The 25,781-nt window shown below is 42.4% G+C and overlaps 1 protein-coding gene across 5 annotated transcripts in view; it reads left to right on the forward strand.

The window, feature by feature from the left end:
- PHACTR1 (phosphatase and actin regulator 1) overlaps nucleotides 1-25,781 on the forward strand; it is a 495,254-nt gene that overhangs the window by 114,130 nt on the left and 355,343 nt on the right. The window contains exon 1 of one of the 5 annotated variants that reach the window (XM_077269907.1): nucleotides 19,750-19,939. The exons of 3 other annotated variants lie outside the window; for them this stretch is intronic. The gene's annotated coding sequence lies outside the window, so the exon portion shown is untranslated. Of the gene's footprint in view, nucleotides 1-19,749; nucleotides 19,940-25,781 lie in introns of those variants that run through there. One more of the 5 variants, XM_077269905.1, reaches the window with a different exon arrangement.

The raw sequence follows: 25,781 nt of genomic DNA on the forward strand, positions 1-25,781 counted from the left end.
TTTCTTTCTGCCAGACATCTAAAATAAGAAAGGCAGAAGAAATGGAAATGATGTTTACTCAACCTTTCAACATAAAATGTAAAGTTCTAAACTGATTACCGCGCTGTATAATCTCAATGATCCATTGAGGTCATTGGATTTTTGTAGCATTACCTGGCCTTAGTTTGGGCTCATACCATGGGATTGCTGGGCAGAATAGTTATGCCTTTAAAGGTATTTTATCCATTAAAAGAAATTGAGCCCTTACAGATTCCACCAAACTAAACGGTCTGTTAAGATCCAGTAGGCCAGACCTGGGTAAAGTGCTGGTGGGGGGCTCGGTCCAAATCTTGCACCGGGGTCTATCGGACTCCAGTTATGCCATTGATTAGGTGAGTAGCTTTTTGTCCTGTTTTAGGGGACATCATACTGGTTGAGGTTATGTCTAGAGACATCATACTGTATGTGGGGACTGTGATGGCATCATATTGTGTTGATCAATGTACAGCTGTTGAATAACAGGAACAGTGTGATTTACTGCTTTATATTAACTTTATAAAAAGTAGTAAATTATGTGGTTTTGAAAAGCTGCTAAAAGTTAGAATACATATTATAATAAGCCCTACTGTAACATTTATTAGAAGTAGCATTGAGTCAGAATGCTTAATTTTGCTTCATAATAAGTGATAAAAATTAGTGTAAAACAATTATGATGAGCAGAATTAAGTTTGGCCGGTTGGTTAGGCCCTCCATAACAGTCAGCATCTCATGTGGCCCCTTGTGAAAATTAATTGCCTCTACCTCCTCTGCATTAGGCTGTCGTTGGGATCCATCAAAAAACAATAGATTTTAGATCAGTATAAATGTCTAGGATTAAAACATAGCCTTTACTATGATTCTTGAAAGGCAAATAATACTACAAAAATGATGACCATAACAAAGTGCAAGGTGCATAAGACAAACAACACTAAACAATATGCGGATTGCGCCTGGACTCAAACATACTGGTCTATTGTTAGATCTATTTACATGTAGCTTATCTAATTCTTTGGCTACATGTAACCAACACCCAATAAATATTCAGTGTGTGGTTATTTTCATTTAGCACAAACGACGAAGGAGATAATAAGCACTCATATACTGGGCTGTACAGACCAAACTGTCATAACTTCTCTCAGATCCATATATTCAATCAGCCCTAATGAGTGTAATTACTCTTTGTGACAGATCTTAAAATAACAAACCCGTCCGTTACCACAATAACAGTTTACCCTAGGCCAAATGTCAAATAAGACCAATATGCCGTCTGTTTAGGGGTTAACAGTGTACATGGATGAATCACCAGGCAACACCTATATTTATGCGCCATATACATTCCTTGGTGCATCTTAGAGATATGCCATATATATACTATTCATCATACCAAAAGGAGATTCATCCCAAAACAAACTTTGACTGGCATGCATATATTTGAAACGATCTCACCCGCCTGGATGCTGTTTTATAATGCGATCTCTGCTCCAATGATGGCGGTGGATCCTTTCCCCATTCCAGGTCCCGACACGTTTCGTTTACCTCATCAGGGGATACCGTTGGGGTTATTATATCTCTGCTGTCCAACAGACGCTGTCATCCTTGCGCGTCAGATTTTAGATCAGCCAAAAAAGAATGAACATGTTCTAATGTGACCGACTGTTGATTGAGACACAACTATGTGATAGTATATTTCTATGTATATAAATAAGCAAGAAAATAATAAAAAATAGTAAATAAGAAAATTGCAGCAAAGCCAGGTCCACTTGTCAGACAAATTAAAGAAAGTATCTAAAACATAATATGGGGTAAGTCATGAAAGGCAGTTTTTTGGATTGAGATGGGACATTATTGTGGTCTGCAGAAAGCCATGCAGAAGATTACCAGGAGTGCTGAGCAGAATCCCAGAAGTGAAGTAGTGATACTGTTCTGCTGAATGAGACGACTAAGCCATCATGGAAGCAGGCGGGGAGCTAACTCAGCAATTGCTAATACTGAAGGGGTAGGTTGGCTAACCATGGAGGAATGAGGTTTGCAGGTGTAATGTGGAAGCAGCTGCAGATACAATGTAGGCTAAGTGAATCAATTGACGGGCTGAAATTAATTTTGGAGGGAGAATTTACTTTGGGTGACGTGGTGGTATGTCAGCCTAGAGGGGAGCATGCAGGGGTGACAGCAGTGCTAAGATTAGATCTGGAGTAGACTTTAAAAGAATCTAGTAAGAGATGGAAAAAGTATCATCTCTGAGGGCAGAAGAAAGGAGCTTACACATAGAACTGGATGCTTGAGGAGTGGACCAAGTATTTCAGTTGAGCATTATATTGCAACTAAGTGAATTGTTAAATTCAGGTGTTTGTCATACCTGCACCAAGTGAACTTGTAATTTGGGAAGACTTTGAAGAGTTGAACCTTTGAAATTCTTGGCCTTAGTCGCCTCTTACAACAACCACTTGATTAGCTGTGAAAGCTGAAAACAGAGTAGGGTCTATGTGAAGTAACACAGACATTGGTTGGGACATCGGCAATAATATCCTGTTTCCAGACATGGTAATATGAACTCGAAAATGCTCCTTAGCAAACTAAGCCAACTGCCTAGACTACAGATGCGCATTGACAACTGCACACTGACATGACGCATGATGTTTTTTCAACATACAACATTTTCCAAAGTACCTGTAATGGTATAATTTTTATCTCATAGTAGTAAAAAAAAGCACATGTCCCGCCTTTGTTTAGTTCACTTTCTGTATTTGTTCCATCATCTGTATTTTTGCAACATTACAAATGTAGAAAAAAAAAATTTTTAATCAAGAACTGAACAGATATGTATGCAAAAGGGACAACTCAGAGCACAATATGGAACAAAAACAGTTACAAAACAGAAGCAAAAACTGAACAAATTATACAAAAAATAATTCTGCATTGTTCATTATATTTGCATATGCAAATGTGAATGAGCCCTTAGAGAAATGATCTTGATTGAAAAAAATGCCAAATAGCTTACTGAGCAGCATGTGCCGAAATGAAGGTCTGCAATTACGCCCTGAGAAATCTGATCATAAACTGGTGCTGATAGGTCTGCAAATGAAATTTACAATTCATCAGATATGAAAATGGCAGCCATTCCTTATCTCTCAGTAAATGAATGCTATAAGCGTTCAGCTGTGTAAAGACAGTATGTTCTGCTGTGATTATATGTAACAGAGAACCTGACTTTGTTAACTGGCCATGAAGCCACTATAAAGGTAAAAGGAAAACTAAAAAGTACATTAGAATATGCACAGTGTAATACATATAATGTATCTACTCATGAACTGCTAGGAAGTAAGAGACAATTTATTTTTCTTTTAAAGGGAACCTGTCATTAGCTGTATATTGCCCAAACTGTGGGAAACATGAATCATATCCTGGCTTCACGATTGCAGACAGTTATATTATTCTCTGAAACGCTCCAGACTTGAAGAGAAAGTACACTCTGAAGATCCAGCCAGGGATCATAGCCGAAGTCCAGACTAGTCTGTCTCTGCCCCCAGCTGGTTTTTCATTTTCCTACAGGTGAATGACAGGTCTCTCCCCATGAACACGCAAAGGAGAGACCTGCAAAAGAAAGTCATATAGAAGATTACCATGTGTTTATTGTCACACATCTTTCCATATCTGTTGGGGCACTCCTGTTGTGTACTTCCAACTCGGTTAATGTTTTTGAGGATTGGAGGAAATCGGCACATCCACAAATCTCAAAAAACTGCTACTTCTTTATTGATTTTCCATAAAAAAAAGAAAAAAAAATATTAAAATTCACATGACATGGTCTGAAAAATCACTGGCGCCTCAGTGCCCTTATTTGTAATGTAACACAATGTTACATTTTTTAATCAGGGTGTGAACAAGTGTCTTTATAATACTGTGAGGAAGGAAAGATAATCCAGCTTCAGTGTTAAAATCGAAAAAAAGGATAGCGGTATACCGAGTTTAAGAACACTTCACACTGTTCGAAACGCGCCCGGTTTCTTCTTAGTTTTTTGTTTTTTCTGCACCCACTAATCCATCTGCATTTGCAATTGATTTTGTATTCTATGCTATCCATTGTTTTGAAAAAAATTTTTGGGGAACAAAGATTTATCAATTGTAACAACGAAGCTGGATTATCTTTCCTTCCTCATGGTCTATAGAGTCTGGCAGGGACTCAATCCTTTGCTTCCCTGAAGGAATTCATCCAGATTCCTACACAAAGGTGAACTGAAATTATCTTTTCTTTTTTCTTCATGCATTTGCGGCGCGCCCCCACACCGCCGCAGGGCCGAGGGGTACCCGGAGCCGGGCCTCTAGGTCTCAGTCCTGGGGTTGTCACGGTGGCTAGACCCGGTCCGTGGCCCTGTCCGTCAGTGGGGGACGTCCGGTGAAATAGGTGGTGATAACGGTGGTGTAGCGGTGCAGTTGTGGGGTGCAGGTCGCGGTAAATAACGAGGACACCAGGTTGCAGTCTCTTTACCTCTTTACTGGAGATCTCTGAGTCCTCAGTCCAGAATACGGTTCACCAGGCTGCGCAAGTCCGGCCGGTCCAATGGCACCTCCAGAGTTCTCTTCACAGGTAGAAATCAGTGCCTTCCTTCTTAGCGCTGTGTGTTGTAGTCCTTCCCTGCTGTGCTCACGGAAAGTACCCCACAACTGTTGTGTCTGTTTCTTAAGTTCCCTCACAACTCGATTAGATGTTCCTCTCTTATTCCATCCCTCCCTGTTATTCAGGTTGGAACGGCACCCGTTTGTCAGGTAGGCCTGGAGTTCTTCCGGGACCCTAGTGACGCCCCTCTCCCGCAATTGCCCCCCAAGACTTCATAGGTGATATGTGGTAGACAGCCCGCCTCAGACTGACTGTCCTGCCGCTGTTTGGAGTATGGCTTAAAGCTGTATATTATTCCACTCCCTCGGCGTTCCGGCCACCGGTAATGCGCCTCAGCAAGGTGCTGCCTCTTTCAACAAAACCCCTGCTGGTATTCTCCGTCTGCTTGATCTCGTTTCTCACTCAGCACAATCTATCTCGCTTCTAGTCCTTTCTTAGGGCACCGCCGCTATTCTGAGCAGGCACGGTCCCGTTGCGTTCTTTCAATGCCAAGCCTCTGCCAGGATCCCACCCCTGGCAGAGACCCTACTGTCTCTTCCTCCACAACACCCTCTCGCACTAGGTGTTGCTTCGTTCAATCCAGTCAGCGTTCTCTTCTAACTTCCTGCCTGACCCCCAGTTTACCCACTATGGTGGGGAGTGGCCTAATGAATAGCACCCTTAGCTCCCCCCGGAGGCCCAGCTGTGAAACATATTGGTGTCTGTGATACCTGATTGGAGGAACTCCTTCAGTGCCATCGAACGCACCATGGCTCCCCTTAGTGGTGGAGCCACAGTACTGCAACGACCAGGACTCTGGGGCGCTGCACATTTATAATACTACATATAAAAATGTTGTTCACAAAAGTCAGCGTAGGGTAACACTCTTATTATCAAATTGCCTAAGGCAAATAAATCTTAACTAAAGACTATTAAAATGTAACTTTTAATTGTATTAATAAAATTAATATACTGTACATTTAAAGGCTACATAAGTCAGTATGTGTTTAAGGACCCACTCTATGAGGTGTCCCTTAGCAATTTCCCTTTTTATGGTTTTAAGACAGTTTGGTGCAGCCACCACAACCTATACTAGGGTCCTTAAACACATGCAACTTCTAAATGTATATTCCTATTTTCAGTACAATTAAAAGTCATATTTTGATAGGAGTTAGTTAGGGTTTTTTGCCTTAGGCAATTTGATAATACAAGTGTCTTTATAGGATCTAGAATGCTACAGGGGCCCGTACCTCTGACCAGCATACTGAATAGGGAACAAGGTTAGAATTTTGCACCGGGTCCCACTGAATTGTATTTACACCACTGGCTCTACTAACACTACAGTTCGGCTATTTATGAACTATGAACTGTCACTCGAGAAGTGCCCTTGTGCCAGAAACCAGGACGTGAAAGAGACTGGACATGTGTGTACTGCTCAAGAGGCAAAGTAAGAATAACCCTTTAATTATTTTTTTTTTTTGCTGTAAACACATAGGGGGAATCTATCAGACAGAATGGCCCAAATTCTGAAACAATGTGAGGAAAAACCTGTCTGATAGGGTTGGCGGAATGCACTAAATAAAATGTAACATAAAGTGCAATCGCAACCCGGGGTCCACCATGGAAAGAAGAACCCTGCTGCTAGTAAGAATAATGACGGAACAAAACCGAGCGTTACCATAAACACACTGTACACCACACAGTGTGATCGGAACACCAAGCTCAGTTACTACACCAAGTATGCGAAGTGCTAAACCCTGATCACGTCACAGGGACGTTAGCACATGGATTAGGCTTGCTCTGCAACTAGACTGTGCTAACTGCACACACGAATGAAGCAGATGCTGAGCCATTAGAAAGAACTCTTATGATGCTAGGCACAATACCCTGTCGACTTCACTGAGAGGAAGCATAAGTGTTGAGCTTGCTCTGTGACTGAACTGTGCTAACCGCACACATGAACGAAACAGATGCTAAGCCAAGCGGCTGGTTACCCCAGGACTGACGCTACCGAACTCTTGCCTGACCAGCACCCTAAGCATGTAGCAGACTAGAGACTCAGGTGGAGAGCCATGGAAACAAAACTGCATAAGTGTGCATCCTGCCTGCTGATGTGTCTAGGTCCTAAGCATAGACAGAAACTCAAATGTGCAGAGTGGTAGAGTATCCACCCACACACCCCAAAACATAAATGACACTATTGCACCCACATGCGCCACTGAGAGCCTTTTATACGATAGGCTCCACCCCAAACACTCATGCCCAGTCGGCCGAGACATTGCCTGTGGGCCAATCTGGGACTGCGACATCATCAGAGCAGCTAACGTCCAGCCACCAATGAGAAGATGCCACATCAAGGACATGCTCATATGGATGATCCCTAACTTTAATGACTCACCTCTCTATGTGCCCAGACTGGCCACACATGAAATGGAGATAGGAAACAAGCCTTGCACTTAATGAAACCTTTTTGGATATAATGCGTGGATAAGAGTATACAGCACCGGAAGGGGGCTACACACCCCAATACAAACTTTGATAAAAAAAATGTTAACTAAATATCTCATACTTTTTAAATATTAGCAATAGTGTAATTAATGTATTTATTAATCGCAGTGTGCTGATGCACAGTGTATGTATGTATATATATATATATATATATATATATATATATATATATATATATATATATATATATGTTTATAGGCTACAACAGCATATTTGTTATTCTGCATATTAAATTAAAACTTAAAAAGGATATCTGGGACTTTGGAGAAAAAAAATGTGCCTAGGCTCTAACAGGCAGGTACGTGCTACCTGTTGTTCTCCGCTTCACACAGAGCCGTCACTGACCGCTCCTGCCGGGAGTGACTTCCACTGAGTGGCGGTTTCTTTTCCGCTCTAGTCTGTTGACAAGGCCAGACAGGGGTTTTTAAGTCCTGGATATCTCCTTTAAGTTGTGCAGGCCATTTTTGTTTTAGTTTTTATAGGTGTATACTAGATCCTGAAGAACAACATCTACTGTAACCAATAATACTAATACCTGGTCATATTGCCATAGATCATTGTTGGGATCCCTTATCTGATTATTGCGGTTTATTAAATAATGTAATATATCACACTATGCGATATGTTAACCAACAGAACACACTTTACCCGTTATAGAACAAGGATTACACAGATTCCTGCCCCCAGCCAGTAACTAATAGCCTGGAATATACACACATGGCATAGTCTTTTCATTTACTTAGAATTAATAGCATTACTTAGTTTCTGATTAGTCAGTTGTAATTACAAAATTGTCATCTACATCTTAATAAGAATGTTGACTTTTATCTGGAGAATATGAAGGCAAGCTGCATGGATAAGTGGCATGTATAGTCATTGGGGACACTGCGAAATGCTTCATTGTGAGCGGATTATCAGCAGTGTCAGCCATGCAGCGTATATTTAAGCATTGCTGTCTTTTCAGAATGTGATGGAACAATTGATGTATTTGTGGGTAACGTAAATCTACCATGAAGTTCCTATCTAATGTATTTTTACTTGCAGCGGCATATGTATTTGATGTTACTAAATGTAAGTGGCGGCTGTTTTCATGCAGTGTTGGTTTCCCTTGAACCTCACTATGAATGACAATATGATTACATATTATAATCCCTAGCATGATATTAAATCTCTCTTTCGGCTGTAAGTGATGGGGTTAGCTGTGATAGTACTGCAGAGCAGAAATGATGCAAAACCCTCACAGGCTCATTTGTTATGACACTTAAATGTGAATGTTGTAGAGTTCCTCACATCAAAGAAGCAGGAAATTTATGATCACATATTGTCTTATTGTTCACAGAAATACTAAACATTTCACCAAAAGGCGGTGCACACATGCAAGGTATTAAAGGGAACCTGTCAGGTCCTCCATGGCCTCCAAGCCATCAGCAATCAGCTCTGAGTGATTAAACTGCCTCCCTAACCAGCCCTGTATAACATAAATCCGTTAAATAAATGCTTTAAAAAAGTATTAATAACCTCCGCTTTTCCTATGCTAATGAGGGCTTTGACTAGTCAGCCCTCTTTCCATGTTATCACGCCTCTGTGGGCGTGATAACATAATTTGCACGATCCAGCTCATGCAATTTGTGGAAGCCTGACAGCGGTAAATAGAGCTTCCATAGACAAGTTTAGTGCAAGCCACTCTGTTTACCAGATCCTATGGGTACCCTGGCCTTCACTCTTTAAGACTTGTACCGAGATCTGGACTTACACATGGACCCCTGGGCTGTGGCCACAGAGTCAGCTGAAACTGGTAGAGCAAGATGGTGGGAAGAAAGGTCACAGGGGCTTGAAACCAAGAGGTCACATCAGAGACAGAATCAGAATGCAAATGGGTAATCTAAATACAAGTCAAAACCTAATGACCAGGTTAACAGAGCTATTGACCAACAGTGGAAATCAGAGCTTCAGACGTTTAAATAGCTACAGGCTCACCCAGGCCTCTCAGGAAGTAGTGATCAAAAGCAGTCCAAAAGTAAAACAATATAACTCCTTGATTAAGCGGAACCATAAGTCCTAGGACAAAGAAGAGGACTGTCATTCGTCACAACTCACCAGCAAAAAAGGCTTGCCGCTGCCCAACGGCCATAGCAGAAATAGAGTAAACACGAATCAGCACATGTTACATTTATGCTATATGTGTCTGTATATTGCCACCCAGTGAGCTCCTCTATACCAACTTCATGAAGCGCTCAACAGGCTATTTATTACTCAACATTCTCACTGCAGCAAAATGTTTCACTGCCTTTCATTGAAAAACTGTTATTGTGCCCTCATGAAATGATCTACACTCAAGAATCAAGAATGTTCAGCTAATGGAATATATTATTACTTTAATTAGAGATTTAATCTCACCTGGTGTAAATGGGAAGAAGAGATTGTGCCAGGTCTGGCTAGTTGAGATATACCTAACTTTGACACCTATGCTACTTTTAGCAAAGTTACCATCCCATTGTCTATTCCCTTATTGTTACTTTCTTTTGATTATGTCTCCTCCCCCATTTTTTGTATTATCATGCTCCAGGGTTCTAATATGCTACTTGCCTGTCACATGACATTGGATAATATTAACCTGCAGATATAGGGTTGATCTGCAAATTAATAGTGTTGAGAAGGTGACTGGCCTCCATACTGAAAGTGCAGCATCCAGGAGAAAATTAGCTTTATTCTTCCCAGGAGCTGCTGGCTTTTAGTCACTGATGAGCCAGCTGTCAGTCAAAGTGTCAGGGCGTGCTTACAGCAGCTGCTCACAGTGGTGTGAGTGGTGACTAGCTGCGCCAGCATGCCTATGTACTGAAAGCTGACACTTTTTGGCAGGAATAAAGTTCCATTGTCTCCCATGTGCCCCACTTTCAGTATGAAGGCTGGAAACTTTCATAACTCTATTAACCTGCAGATTAACCCTATATATGTAGGGTAATAGCGTTATCCAACATGAAAGATTCTCTTTAATTATATTCTCAAATTTGTTTTGAGATTACTCTTTTCTCGCATCCTGAAAACGGCCATATTCACCTATACATTGATATATTGGTGGGATCAGCTGATGGTCTAATATAAATGGTGGCCTCCAGGATTTTCAGCAGCCCCTTGTTTTGTTCTCCAAAAGGTGAGCTGCTACAAGAGGAGTCTGGCAGAGGTTCTCTCGCAAAGAACATAGGAGCTTTCGGCACAGAGTTCCTATGTAGGGTGGATTCGGGAGAGATAGTACAGCTGATGACAGCTGTGTATTGTGTATGGGCGGCTTTATAAATCTGTTGGGAAAATGTTTCAACTGATATCAACTAGAGTTCCATGAGAGTCGGTAATTGAAATCCACTAATTAGACTAATGATTTACTGTTTTTATACGTGTTTACATGTTTTTCTGCAATTGTTATCATACATTTATTTTTTGCTCTTTTGTTTGTGTTACGTATAAAAAAGGAAAAAACTTCTAATAAAAGAAACAAAAAAAAAATAAAGGTGGAACCTATCAAGTACTTTTGCCCAACATAACAGCTGCTACTGATTTATAGCGCAGGGCATTACTTTTTACCACTTATATAGTAAGTATTGTACTGTTCATACATTTCTAGGGCACCAGTGTTATTTTGAGATGTTCTGTATTTGTTTCCCATATCATAGGTAAATTAATCAAATGACTAAATTGAAAGATTGTTGTTTTTGTTGAGTTTTTCAAGTGGAAATTCAATGGAAACTCTCCTTATCAAAGCTTTTATGCTGGTATTCTGCAGTAAAAAACTTTGAAAAGTCACATAATTTTGGTTGAACTTGAGGTCGCACTAAACTTTAGCTACTCTTGGTGTTCCCATGCCATTTTCGCCCAGTTCTGACAAAGTGGGTGGAGCTGGATTGGGATGGGGCGTGGCAACCGGTGCTGATCAAATTCATGATGAGTGACAGCGTTCGGTACACAACAAATGTTACTACAGCAGCAACTGGAGTAGGATTTGTGATGAGGCGCACACAGAGGTATACGCCACTTGTCTGACAATGCCTCTTTATAAATCAGGAGTGTCTGACTCCAGCACATCTCCTCATCAACACTGGAGTTAACAATGCCAGTTTTTATGAATTGGGCCTGCAATGTGTACATTCCGTACCTTTGGATGTCCAAAAAACAATTGTGCATTAAAAGTCAAATAAAATAGTGATACATTTGGTACTTGTGATGCTTTTCAGAATTTTCTATCTCCATTTGTAATATATACAGTATGTACACTGCAAATTTCTATGTCCCCTCATTATATTTTTTTCCTTTTTGGGCTCGTAGCCAGGGAATTTAATCTCAGCAGAATATTGTTTGTGCTGTTATGTGTTAAGTGCAGTCTGGCAATGTGATTAGTACAGATCCCATTTTGGAAATGATTCTCTCTGCTTGTTGTGGTTACTCATATATTCTATTGCTGATTTTATTAAAAAAAATTAAATAATTAAGTGGGTATTTTAAGATAAGTAGTGATGCCTATGCTGCAGATGTGGTACAATTAAATTGATGAGTGCGGTTAGTGGCTACTGATGTTGCCAGCTGATGTGAAATATTGCATTTACTTATTATGGACATGGGTAATTTTTTACCTTTACTAAAAAACTTGGATATTTGTTCAATACATCTTCAATTATTGGCAGTTTTCAAATGTCATTCATCTTCTAAATTATAACACTGTACTATGTCAGAAAGGGATAGAATAGCGCCTCCAGTGGCTAAAGTCTTCCATTATCCTTCCATAACTGTAAATCATGCACTGTACGTGGTGCAAAAGGAATAAAAGTACAGAAAGTTTTCTTCTAGATAATAGTAAGCTGAACAGCACTGTAATTCCACACTCAGTGACAGGGCAGATGTTAGGGGTAGGCAACCTGTACGGTCACAAAGAGTGTGCCAGCTTCCCCCTACTGAGGGGCTCCTTTGATGATATAGCACTTGAGACTAGTGACCAGCAAGGACCTGTATAGCAGTATTACATAGACATTGTATGGCACTGTTAATATTTGTCTTGTACATGAAACTGTTATTTGGTTACTATACAGTATGATGGTATTTGCTTAGGGATTGTATGGCAGTACATTATATAAACTATACAGTATATCATTTTTGCATGGTATGTTGGTAGCCCTGAAGAGCGTTGTAATCTTGAATAAATGGAAGAATAAAATATTAGTCAGTGTTATGCCAATATACAAGCATTATAATGGTATAATTATATAGGACATATGACAGTAAACCATATGAAGTGATAGGTGCCAACTAGTTATGAGCGAGTATACTCGTTGCTCGGGTTTTCCCGAGCACGCTCGGATGGTCTCCGAGTATTTATGACTGCTCGAAGATTAAGTTTTCTTCACCTCAGCAGCATGATTTACAGCTATTAGCCAGCTTGATTACATGTGGGGATTACCTAGCAACAAGGCAACCCCCACATGTACTCAGCCTGGCTAATAGCTGTAAATCATTCAGCTGCCGTGATGAAAACGAAATCTCCGAACACTAACAAATACTCGGAGGTCGCCCGAGCATGCTCAGGAAAACCCGATCAACGAGTATACTCGCTCATAACTAGCGACAACATATAATGGCACACCTATGCACAGAAATGTCTAAGAGGCCTTACTGTACCTATGTAGACCTATAATTCTGTGATTACGCCATGAGATAACATGTTTGCTAGATATTTTCAACACCGTTAGGTGAAACCAAGAACGCATCCATTATATACACTGTGTGTACAATTATTAGGTCATTTGTATATTTGATGATTATTTTCATTATTGAACAATAACAGTGATGTCGGTCACTCCGATCACAAACCTGAATACTTAGGAAAGTAAAAGTGAGGTTTTGTCTTCCTTAGAAAGTATCTCTGTGTGCAGAATTATTGGACAGAATTATTATGCAACTAAATTGAAAACATACATTTTCCCATCTCATTTGTCTATTTTCATTCTTGAAAGTGCGAACAATAAAGTGTGAACCAAACCATTTCTGACATTTCCAAAAAAATATCAGTGACCGATATAGCTATCCTTCTTTTCAATAACAGTCTTATGAAGGGTAGTTATATTGGACGCTGATATTTTTTTAAAATGTCAGAAATTTATTTTTCCATCTGATAATGATCAACTTTTTGTGCAGCACCAACTGCAGCCTCCCAGACACTGTTCAGAGACGTGTACTGAAAGGCTTTCAAGTTCTCAATAGGGTTCAGGTCACGAAAGGCTCGTACTGGATAGCCAAGCAGTGGACTGCTTCAATGCATGCCATTGAGCAATGTCCTGCATAAAAATCATGGTTTTCTTGAAAGATGCAGATTTTTTTCTTGTACAACTACTTGAAAAAAGTGTCAGTAGGTTTGGGAGTTGATTTTGAGTGTATCCCCAACCCGAAAAGATCCAACTAGCTCATCTTCAATGATACCATCCCAAAGTTGTACCCCAATGTCGCCTTGCTGGCATCTGAATCAAAGTGGAAGTCTGTGCCTTCAAGAGCCACTTTTATCTCATCAATCCATAAAACTTTTCAACAATCTGTCTTCAGATATTTCTCGGTGACATTTCAACTTAAGCATCTTGTTCACTGTGTTGGTTGGGTTGCAACCTTACTTACCTCGGCCATATGTCTGAGCATTGAACACCTTGTACTTCTGGGCCTCCAGGAAGGTTGCAATTCTGAAATATGACAGCTCTAGAGGACAATGTATTCCTGGTTGCTTCATGTTTGTTTCTTCTCAAATCTTTTTGAGTCTTTTTTTGCGACACATGTTTTGTGACCCCTTTGACTATTTCATACAAAACTTTGGATGGTTCTGTGATCACACCCCAATATCTTAGTAATTTCAAGAGTGCTGCATCTCTCTGTATATAAGGTCGCAGACAGATGGCCGTATCACTTGTGAGAGGATCGCATCGCAGTCCTCGTAATGGCTGTCTGCTCTCCAGACCTGAGCGGGTCATTCCATGCCAAGTGAACCAATGATTTTTACCACTATATTTTTAATTCTTTTGATATTTTGTTATTTGGTAATAGTGTGTCAGAGAATGCAAAATGTGAAGAAGAAAAAATTCTAGATATATATATATTTTTTTAATTGATTTTCAAAGTTCGGAAAAAGTGCAAATTTCGGTGTTGTCTGCCTTTACATTTCTCCCCATAACTCAGGCTAGAAAAGAGATAGAGAAACAAAATAAACACCATTCTACTCAGAACTGTACAGGCTTTCACCAGATATGTCACAAGAGTATCTTTGATAATATTTTACCTATGCGAACGCAAGCGCAAAACTTTAAAACGCATTTCCGAAAAAAACGTTTAATTTAAAAATTTCAAAAACTGCACATGTGCCTGCTATGCTCCTATCCACATCTGTACCAAAATACGTGATGGGATCATATTTTTAAAAATAAAACTATTACAGTGTCAGTTCAAAAATCTTGATTTCAGATCTGTTCAGCCTGTGGTCTAACAGTGTGGGGTCTAGATTTACCAAATAATCCATGATTGCTAGATATTCCTGTATTATTTTATGTTACCACTTAGAAGCAGGAGAGGACAGAGGAGGAAGCTTTGTTAGGGCTGAGGATGACCAGGGGTAGACGGTGACTGCAGAGCAGATGACCGGCCGGCAGCTCGGGCCTCAACAGACCGTATTCCCACCAAATCTGAACACCCAGGAAACTCCTCAAATGGAGGGAGAAAAATATTCTTAACATCCAGTTCACGTATTGTACAAACCAGGACTACGAGGAGGAGGAGAGTTTGTTATAACATCGGTTACAGGAAGCAGAACCCATCACAGGGACTCAGCAATACCGGACTGTCATCCCATGTAGTGGAAATAAAGACAGTGACGTCCATGACATGGTAGAAGGCGGCACAAGATCGGCCATGGATGACAGAACTGGTGATGTGACCTGTGAATATGATCGGCGCTGGTGGCTACTGAACTCTCCAAAGATTGTGAAAATGAAGACGTATAAGTGACTTTTCTGCACCTTCCGGTCCAGCGCCGTCCTTTGTGTATCCAAGAAAATCAGACATTGTAAAAGTGAACAAAAATCAGATATAACTCAGGTGGAGCCGAGCACCATGACAGCCGGACATACTCTGACACAGAAGGAAACGGCCATTGCTAGTTAGCGCTTATGGGCAAGATGACATTTCATCCTCTAGAAGGGACACCTTCATGATAAAAGGCCAGTGTAAAAACCTTCTATTAATTGTTTGATTAGTTCATATTTTATAGAAAGAGGATTTAACTACTGGACTATTCTTCTTAAACACTTCAGAAATGACATGTTTAGTGATATAGTAGAAAAAAAATTGTTCCATGTATAAATAGGTGGTAAAAATATTGGTTCTTTTAATCTTGTTTTTAACATATAATTAGGACGAGACTGTATTTAGAAAATCACACTTGAGGATATGATCACCTTTTATCTTTTGGCTTGTTCAATGAATTCAGGTTGAAAATGCTGAGCAAGTTGTTATGATGATTAAGATGTATTTATTCTGGCACTTCAGTAGTTGTTTTTTGTGTTTCTTTATTGTTACATATAAATGTTGAATGCAATAAGTTGTAATTTGAAAAGAAAAAAGGAAGAAACTCACACAAACATAAAATCAGATGATTCAAGGCTTAAAAAAAAAATACAAATTTGATAGATCCCAAGTTGATTCCCTGTACAAATATAAACAAGGACACGAGTAACACACATGCATGTTTTCACAATTTTAAAACATACGTTTTTTTCAGAATTGCGCATCAAAATTTTTTATTTGATTTCTCCAAAACAAAATATAAAGAAACATAGTCTTGTGACATATCAAATGAAAGCCGGTACCGTTCTGAGAAAAATGATGCCTCTCCCACCTCTATATCTTAATTCTAGCCCGAGATATGATAAAAAATGTAAAGCCATACCAGGCCAAAATCCGCGCTTTTTCAAAACTTTAAAAATCTGTAAAAAATTAGCTGATGAAGAAAAAAATTCTAAACTTTTAATTTGTAATTAACTAAAGTTGTACTTCATAAAACAAAAAATCAAAAAAATCTAAAGACGTAAGGTAAAAAAAATATTCATTTTTGGATCACTTGATATGGAATGACCCGAGCTTGACAGCTGCATAGAAATACATCACGCTGTCATGCCCAGGTTAGGGGAGGTGCTGGGCCAGTCCATGCAGTGCGATCCGATCATTGCATGAGTTAGGCTGGTTTCATACTTGTATATTGAGCGTGGTGTACTTATCCAATAAATTAAATCTTATTTTTAGCAACTGGATAAAATTTAACCTTTATTAGGTATTCTTTAAAAGGAACCAATCAATGGCCCACTTATATAAATCCACAAAAAAACAAACAAAAATGGATAACCTATTGTGATTTGTGCCCTATTACCAACACAGAAGGGGGAAAAATATAACAACAGACAAATACAAATATAGATACAAGTAACCAACAGCACTGTCAGTGTTGAGAATCACTCACCAATCCACAATTGTTTGCATAGATACCCAAAAATGGGCCAACCAATATGTAATACAGTGTAAACTACCATATGTAGATATAAAATACTCTCCTACAGTTCGGTTTTCACTGTAACTGTTTGTACCTCACTAGAAAAAATACAATTTAAGCCTCTAATCAGAACTTACGGTGGTTTCTAGTATTTTCATACTTGCGTTCAGGAGGGCTGCGGATTGCTGCATACTTCCTCCATTCTTCCTTCTTGAAGCTCCACCTACGCTCTGCGTACCTATCTTTAATATTGGGTACGCAGGGACATGCGTTTTATGCGGATGCGGCAAATTGACATGTGCTGCGACCGCACAGAAACACAAAATTTTGCGTTTCCGTGCGGTCGTCGCACATGTCAAATCGCTGCATGCGGATGCATCCACATAGAACGCATGTCCCTGCCTAACCAATGTGAAAGATAGGTACGCAGGGCAACGCAGGATGCATACAGAAGTAGGCGTAGCATAGGCGGAGCTTCAAGGAGGAAGAATGGAGGAAGTACGCAGCCATCCGCAGCCCTCCTGAACGCAAATATGAAACTCGCCTTATACGGTATATGGCCATCTGTACCCTAAGAGGAGGTTCACACAAGCATATAAAAAAGATTGTTCAAATTTTTCATCCAGAAAACTCAGATTTTCTTTTTTCACTTGTCGTCTGTGTGCAGTCCACATGCAATCCGTTTGTTTGCAGCAACATTTATTAATATTTTATAAGATGATTTCTGTTAAAAGCAGAAACTATGCTGTGGTTCCTTATGGCATCCAAATTTTTTTTTGCACTTTCATAAACTTGAATGGGAGAGTCTCATACGACTTATGGAAGAAACTAGTACATGCTGCAATTTTTTTCACGCTCAGATTTGGTTAGTGAAAAAAAAGCTCATCTGCACTGCCCCCATTGACGTTTTGGGCTAAATATACATTCATGTGAACAAGCTCTATGATTTTTAACAATTATTGACTTTTCCCTTTTGTGGGCCCATTTTCCTGAGGAAAACAAGCTGCCTAATAATTCTGCACACTTTGATACCGGGTGTTGATCTCCTTAGGCCCTTATTACACACATACTCATCACTTGATCTGTTTCATCCAATAAGCATTCAAGTCTATACAGCTTGGAGTTGGGCAATATGCATAAAAATGGGATATGGTCAAATGCTCACATAGCTAATAATTGAGCACACAGTGTATTGCCCCACAGAGGTGCCATGGAACATCATATAGAGCTACAGGGACTAAGTGCGCCAAACATAGCCCAAAGATGACTATAAAAAAGTAAATCCACGGCTATCAGGTAACTGATTATTTAGATGTGTGTAATGTGATTGTCATGTCAGACACTGTCCAGACCAGGTCGTCTGACAGACAGTGGTAATTCCGCGTTTGACCACTGTTTGCTCATTGGCATCGGCTAGTTTTCGTCTGGCTGTTCCGGGGTTAATTTATCTGATCCTCGGAATGGAAGCTGGGCCATGCCCATTTCCTTTAAATGGTTCTCCTGATCTTTGGGCGTTGCCGATTATAGCTTCTGTCTTATTCGTAGTTATCTCGGTCCGGAGTGGAGAGCTGGTTGTTGGAGAATCGTTGCTGGTAGTGTATTTTCCTTTGTCTTATTTACTCCTTCCTATATTTGTATTTATTTTGCCCTGCACCTTTATAGTGTATTCCTGATTGACTGCGGCGTGGTGTATATTTTCCTTTATCCTTGTTTGTTATTACTGTGGGTATTGGTCTATTGCATTCACTGGGTGGTGGGAGGTGGTGTTCAGTCTAGGGCTGAATCAGGAGTCAGGGTGAGGGTGGAGGCCTGAACATGCACACCTTCAGTGTAAACTTCAGGTAGAGGGTCAGACAGGGTTTCCCTAGTCTGAGGGAAATTGCAGGGGCCCGGGTTATTAGCTCTCGCCCTCCTTGTATTCCCGTGACAGTGATCTAGTTCCTAGATGGATATTCCTGCTAATTATTCTAGTTGCCAATTTAGTTAGTGCATCATGCTACTGAATACGATATTCGGTGCATGAAAATACTGTAAACTGATGGGAACGTAATAAACTCACAGCAATTATTTTTTTCTATGAGATTTTGCTGATGTGATGTTCAAAGCTTTAGAGAGGACCTTTGCAATTGCTCAAAAAATTAAGTTAAATACCTTGCTAATAATCCTTAACTTCACCAGATTCTGACACATTTTTCCCTTTAGCGATGCGTCACTCTATTGCAGAGAAATTTGCATTTATTGATTTTGAGTAGAGATGAGCGGATCACTTCACGCAACCTTGGTCCATAGTCCAGGTCAATTCTCTCTGGCAGTTGGCAAAAGTTCCACAACTTTCCTTAGTTTCTGGGTTCCCCGACACATCGTGTGACACACAGGTTACATCTCGCCAGCTCGGCTACTCAGAAGTTGAGCTGGAATCCTGAAGATCCTGAATTCGTGCAGCTCCTGTCCACAGCCAGAGGTCACAGACCTAGACCATGGACCAGAATTGTGTGAATTGATACGCTCATCTCTACACTTTGCGAAGCGATCTACTTAATTGTACTTTTGAGCAAAATGTATGTAATCTCTGTTTGTAGTACAGCTTGTCATTTCTTCAGCGTTTTCCTTGAGGATGTGCACTTTTATCCCTCCCTCTCCGATGCTACCAATAACAGCGCTGCAGTTCATCTAAAAGTCTCAGATGCTGCCAAGCTGTGATTGGTAGCATCTAGGAAGGAGGGGTGAAAGGGCAAGCCCCCAGAGAGGACTCTGAAGAAACGCCCAGTTGCACTACAAGCAGAGATTTCACATAAGACACTCCAAAAGGAACAAATGTAAATATCTCAGCGATGGAGTGCAAAACAGAAAAAAAACTGTAAAATCAAGGGAGCTCAGTGATTTTTACAAGATATTTACCTTTTTTGAGGTCCTCTTTAAAGCTAGCATGAATATAAAATAATATATTTTCAAACATTTATATTGTTACTAGTTGGTAAATCATGCAACTAAGAACTATATCCAGTATGTGGTGAAGATGCATCAAGTTATGGCTCTGTGAATACACAGCAGTCTGTACCTTTGCCTTAGTGCAGACTGAATGAAGGCAGTGACAGGCAGCCGGGAGTGTGCTGCAGCTCTGCAGGGATTGCAGAGAGATCACAGCATTGATCAGAGACTCCTTACCATGTTTTCTGCTCTTCACTCCAGATTTCACTTTATACCGGTCTAGGGGAATATTTACCAGTTATGAGTGGAGACCTGTTGGGAAATCAACTCAGGTAAATACTAAGTTTCTTTCCATTAAGCTCAGCAATTGGCAGCTATGCCCCTTGTCTTGCAAGACCAGTATTATGCCATAGGCTGATGGACTAGCTGATAGTATGGCATAGTGATGCACTGGCATGTGACAAATATGTATGCGTAAGTTCATGGATTTTTTGTGACTAGCTAAACAACTGCAACATTTGCTATACTTGGAAACTAATCAGCTTTACGATTAATCTGTGACAGACAGGCTGATTTTCTACTCTTACAGTTAAAAATACCCAATGCTTCAATGCTGTGCGTCATAGCTGCGCGAGAATGAATGGCTTCCTTTACACATTTGCATGGGACTGCCGATCAGCTTTGCACATTCCATGGCAACGCTGGCATTATTGTGCCCGAAATACATTTGACAGATCTTTCAATGCTGACATCATATTAGTAGGTCATCACAATGAGGGGCTGTACACAATGTCAGAATTACAAGGGGTATAGAATAGATGTCGTCGTAAGCAAGAAGAAAGTCTGTACTTACTCCCACTCTCGATGGTTGATTTGTACCATAGTGACTTAGACAGGGACATATTATTACCCGCATGATTCATTGGGGTAAGCAATGTCAAGATCTTTTGAGAGCGACGGACTTGAATATATACTTTATCACAATTAGGAATAATTGCTTATTAGTATTTGGACTCAGATCATGGACAGATGGACCAAAACTCAAGCCAACGCTCACATGTCAGTGTGAATGTGTGTTTACACTGAATGCATCCAGGGAGACGAACAATTTATTTTTTAGGAGTTAAGTTTGGCGCAAGTTTTGTAACAATGAGAAACAATCATCTGAGCTTTGCAGGGCGTAATTAAGGAAAACAATCTATTAATTTGTTAAGCAAGGCAGGAAAATAGATTTATTCCGCACATTTGATCATGGCTTATAAATAGAGGAATAGCTTCATCAAGCAATTTTCTGTTTATACAGCAACATGTTAATGTCTGAAATGTGCATTTCCGTAATGTACAAGGTAGCAGAGTGCCTGCATTGCAGTAGGAAGTCCACTAATGCATGAGCTAGGGCGACTGAAGGAGTTAGCGGGGACATGAATTATGTGTCATGAATTAGCATTGAAGCCCATTGTTTCCATTGTGATGAATTATTCATTTTGGTTAATTAGTCTCAGCATTGAATGCCAATAAAATTCATTACAGACTCTGGGACTTGATAAAACTAATGGTATTAAACATATTTACTAACCACTTGGCGGGTAAACAGAAGTTTGGAAATGGAAGTTCAGTGAAACAAAATAGATCTTGACTAATTCCTTTTGCATGGGTGATTTTTTGTTGTTGGTCGTGTTGCTTAAAAATTGACATTGTTTTCTCAACTAAAAACTTAAGATGAAATATTCACCAGATTCTACATTTAAAGCTGCCGCTATACATACAGGATTAGGTTATGTTAATATTGTGTTTGGGTCTGTTGGGGCTCCATCTGAAGCCCTGAAAACTGGTTTGGGGCAGTAACCCCAATGTGGCCATTGACTTTAATGAGGCTGACAGCGTAATTTTGTGCTGTGTCTGATCTTTTTTTCACCAGTGTCCGCCATCTTGAGGTTAGTACAAAAGCGGACACTGCCTAAATAAAGGTCAGAAACAGCAGAAAGTGACTCCGTCTGCTTTATTAAAGTCAATGGCCCCATTGGGCGTTCCACCCAAATTCTATTTTTCGTTGATTCAGATGGAAGTGCTGATGGAGCCACTGACGTGAGGGCAAAGACAATATGAACACAGCCTGAATATAGAGCTTAATGCTTACTTGTGGCAGGTTAGAAACAAATGACAATACCACAGTAATGGTCCTTAATGTACGAAGACAGTAATAAACAGGTTCAGACTGGCCCACAGAGGAACAGGTGAATTCCCTGGGGAGGCCTTGTGCAGCAGTGAGACCCCTAACGAATGTTCCAGTTTACTATTATATGGAAACATATATAAATTTGTAAATTAGGGTAATATATTTGCTTACAGCTGAACCGCAGCCCCCCAGGGTAATCGTTACTGTTGGGCCCATGTCACCCTAGTTCGATACTATTTCCACCTGCCTGTGAAAGAAAGACTTAGGTGGAACTAAGAGCACCAGACAGATTTAAAATATATATTCCAAGCAAAAAGTCAAAGCTACTACTCCACTCATGTGCAATTTATAGTCTACGGTGCCCATTGTTACACCATCTTTTCCAAAGGTTGATGGGTCAATTATAGAGCATACATGGTTTAAGTTCAAATTCTCAGTCCCCAATGTAAAATATGTACCAAGGGGCCATAAGTACCAGTGTCCTGGTCTACTAATTTGGGGCAGAGGTGCCTAAATGCAATCACAACCTTTGCATGCTGTGCAGTTTTATCTTGCCTGGGGCTTTTACTGTACATTTTTAGACCTTCCACCATACAGTTGTTTCCAGTCCTTTTTAGCCTTCACCACAAAAAATGCATAGGGCTAACATATTAAAAGTGAACCTCCAACAAGAGGTGATAACGTAAGTCTTTACATATAGTATATTTACTTATATTTTTATTAGTCCTCGCACCATACTTAGCTGCATGATAACTGCAACAGGAAGAAGGTGTAAAAGGATATATGTTTTAGACTAGATGTTTCCAGCCAGCTAACGCTCGGCACGCTCATTGCTATCTAATTAACGCTGCTGGTGATTAAACTAAAGTAAATAATGACAACATTCAATAGCGCTTACGCAGGTGGTAAATTAACTTAAAATGAAGTTAATAACAATAGTGTGGTGATGTGTTTGGGGCGGGATTATGTGTGGTGATGTGGTGGGGGGGCGGGATTATGTGTGGTAATGTGGTGGGGGGCGGGATTATCTGTGGTGATGGGGTGGGATTATGTGTGGTGATGGGGTGGGGGCGGGATTATGTGTGGTGATGGTGTGGGGGGGCGGGATTATGTGTTTATGTGTGGTAATGTGGTGGGGGGTGGAATTATGTGTGGTAATGTGGTGGGGGGCGGGATTATGTGTGGTAATGTGGTGGGGGGGCGGGATTATCTGTAGTAATGTGGTGGTGGGGTGGGATTATGTGTGGTAATGTGGTGGGTGGTGGGATTATGTGTGGTAATGTGGTGGGGGGCGGGATTATCTGTGGTAATGTGGTGGGGGTGGGATTATGTGTGGTAATGTGGTGGGCAGGATTATGTGTGGTAATGTGGTGGGGGGCGGGATTATCTGTGGTAATGTGGTGGGGGGGTGGGATTATGTGTAGTAATGTGGTGGGGTGGTGGGATTATGTGTGGTGATGTGGTGGGGGGCGAGATTATGTGTGGTAATGGGGTGGGGGGGCAAGATTGTGTGGTGATGTGTTGGGGGCGGGATTATGTGTGGTGATGTGTTGGGGGCGGGATTATGTGTGGTGCTGTGTTGGGGGCAGCATTATGTGTGGTGATGAGTTGAAGGGGCGGGATTATGTGTGGTGATGTGGGGGGGCGGGATTATGTGTGGTGATGTGGTGGGGGGCGGGATTTGTGAGGGGCGGCACTGTGTGTGGTGATGTGGTGGGGGCGGGATTGTGTGTGGTAATGGGGTGGGGAGCAGGATTATGTGTGGTGATGTGTGGGGAGGAGCTACTGTGCAGGGGGTGGGATTAGCGAGTAATCACGATGCCTCTTATATATATAGATGAAGAAATAGTTGGGCATGCTTATATTCAACGTTCCCAACCTTGCCTTTCGACGCCTTTCCTTTTCTATCATTTGGCACCCTCTTCAGTCTATCTTATAATCTAGTTTTGGTAGCCAAGATGTACATGATCCACAACTCTTCTCTGCTGGCATCTTTATGAGGATCAATTCCTATTGGTTAAGAAGTCGAGGTTTAGATGAAAAGAAGAAGGGGCCATTTCTCAGGAATGGGCAGGAACAGAAGAAACTCAGGACAGTCCTGGGAAATTTGGGACTCTTGGCAAACAATTGCATAAATGATAGGATTATACACTTTTCACATTGGTGTAATGGTTCCAACCCATCAAAGAGCCTGTAGTATGGTGCTCCTAACTATCCACTGAAGTGGAAACCTAGTAGATTCCATTTATAAGATAGGGCACGCTAATAAATAAATCTGTAATGTCTAAGAGGGAACTTTTAACGATGATGCCAATGTGAGCAAAGTATCTAATATATAATTGCCTAGAATACTACTTCCTGCAATTTGTGCCAACTTCCGTGGCAATGTCCGGAGCTAATGTCCGGAGCTAATGTCCGGAGCTAATGTCCGGAGCTAATGTCCGGAGCTAATGTACGGAGATAAGTGACGTCACCAGTGTCCTACACCCAGGCAGAGCACAGGGGCCCCAGGCAGCATATGGGGCCCCAGGCAGAGCACAGTGGCCCCAGGCAGCATATGGGGCCCCAGGCAGAGCACAGTGGTCCCAGGCAGAGCACAGGGGCCCCAGGCAGCCTATGGGGCCCCAGGCAGAGCACAGTGGCCCCAGGCAGAGCATATGGGGCCCCAGGCAGAGCACAGGGGCCCCAGGCAGCATATGGGGCCCCAGGCAGAGCACAGTGGCCCCAGGCAGAGCACAGGGGCCCCAGGCAGAACATGGGGCCCCAGGCAGAGCACAGGGGCCCCAGGCAGAGCACAGGGGCCCCAGGCAGCATATGGGGCCCCAGGCAGCATATGGGGCCCCAGGCAGAGCACAGGGGCCCCAGGCAGAGCACAGGGGCCCCAGGCAGCATATGGGGCCCCAGGCAGAGCACAGGGGCCCCAGGCAGCATATGGGGCCCCAGGCAGAGCACAGTGGCCCCAGGCAGAGCACAGGGGCCCCAGGCAGAACATGGGGCCCCAGGCAGAGCACAGGGGCCCCAGGCAGCATATGGGGCCCCAGGCAGAGCACAGTGGCCCCAGGCAGAGCACAGGGGCCCCAGGCAGAACATGGGGCCCCAGGCAGAACATGGGGCCCCAGGCAGAGCACAGGGGCCCCAGGCAGCATATGGGGCCCCAGGCAGAGCACAGGGGCCCCAGGCAGCATATGGGGCCCCAGGCAGAGCACAGTGGCCCCAGGCAGAGCACAGGGGCCCCAGGCAGCATATGGGGCCCCAGGCAGAGCACAGTGGTCCCAGGCAGAGCACAGGGGCCCCAGGCAGCTTATGGGGCCCCAGGCAGAGCACAGTGGCCCCAGGCAGAACATGGGGCCCCAGGCAGAGCACAGTGGCCCCAGGCAGAGCACAGGGGCCCCAGGCAGAACATGGGGCCCCAGGCAGAGCACAGGGGCCCCAGGCAGCATATGGGGCCCCAGGCAGAGCACAGGGGCCCCAGGCAGCATATGGGGCCCCAGGCAGAGCACAGGGGCCCCAGGCAGCATATGGGGCCCCAGGCAGAGCACAGTGGCCCCAGGCAGAGCACACACCAAATCGGAGGCCGAGGGGCCCCGCCAACCAAATCGGAGGACGAGGGGCCCCGCCAACCAAATCGGAGGCCGAGGAGCCCCGCCCACCAAAGCGGAGGCCGAGGGGCCCGGCCCCGCCCACCAAAGCGGAGGCCAAGGGGCCCGGCCCCGCCCACCAAAACGGAGGCCGAGGGTCCCCGCCCACCACATCGGAGGCCGAGGGTCCCTGCCCACCAAATCGGAGGCCGAGGGTCCCCACCCACCAAATCGGAGGCCGAGGGTCCCCGCCCACCAAATCGGAGGCCGAGGGTCCCCGCCCACCAAATCAGAGGCCGAGGGTCCCTGCCCACCAAATCGGAGGCCGAGGGTCCCCGCCCACCAAATCGGAGGATAAGGGGCCCCGCCCACCAAATCGGAGGCCGAGGGTCCCCGCCCACCAAATCGAAGGCCGAGCGG

The sequence above is a fragment of the Ranitomeya variabilis genome, chromosome 6, assembly GCF_051348905.1.
Source record: "Ranitomeya variabilis isolate aRanVar5 chromosome 6, aRanVar5.hap1, whole genome shotgun sequence".
Lineage (NCBI taxonomy): Eukaryota > Metazoa > Chordata > Amphibia > Anura > Dendrobatidae > Ranitomeya > Ranitomeya variabilis.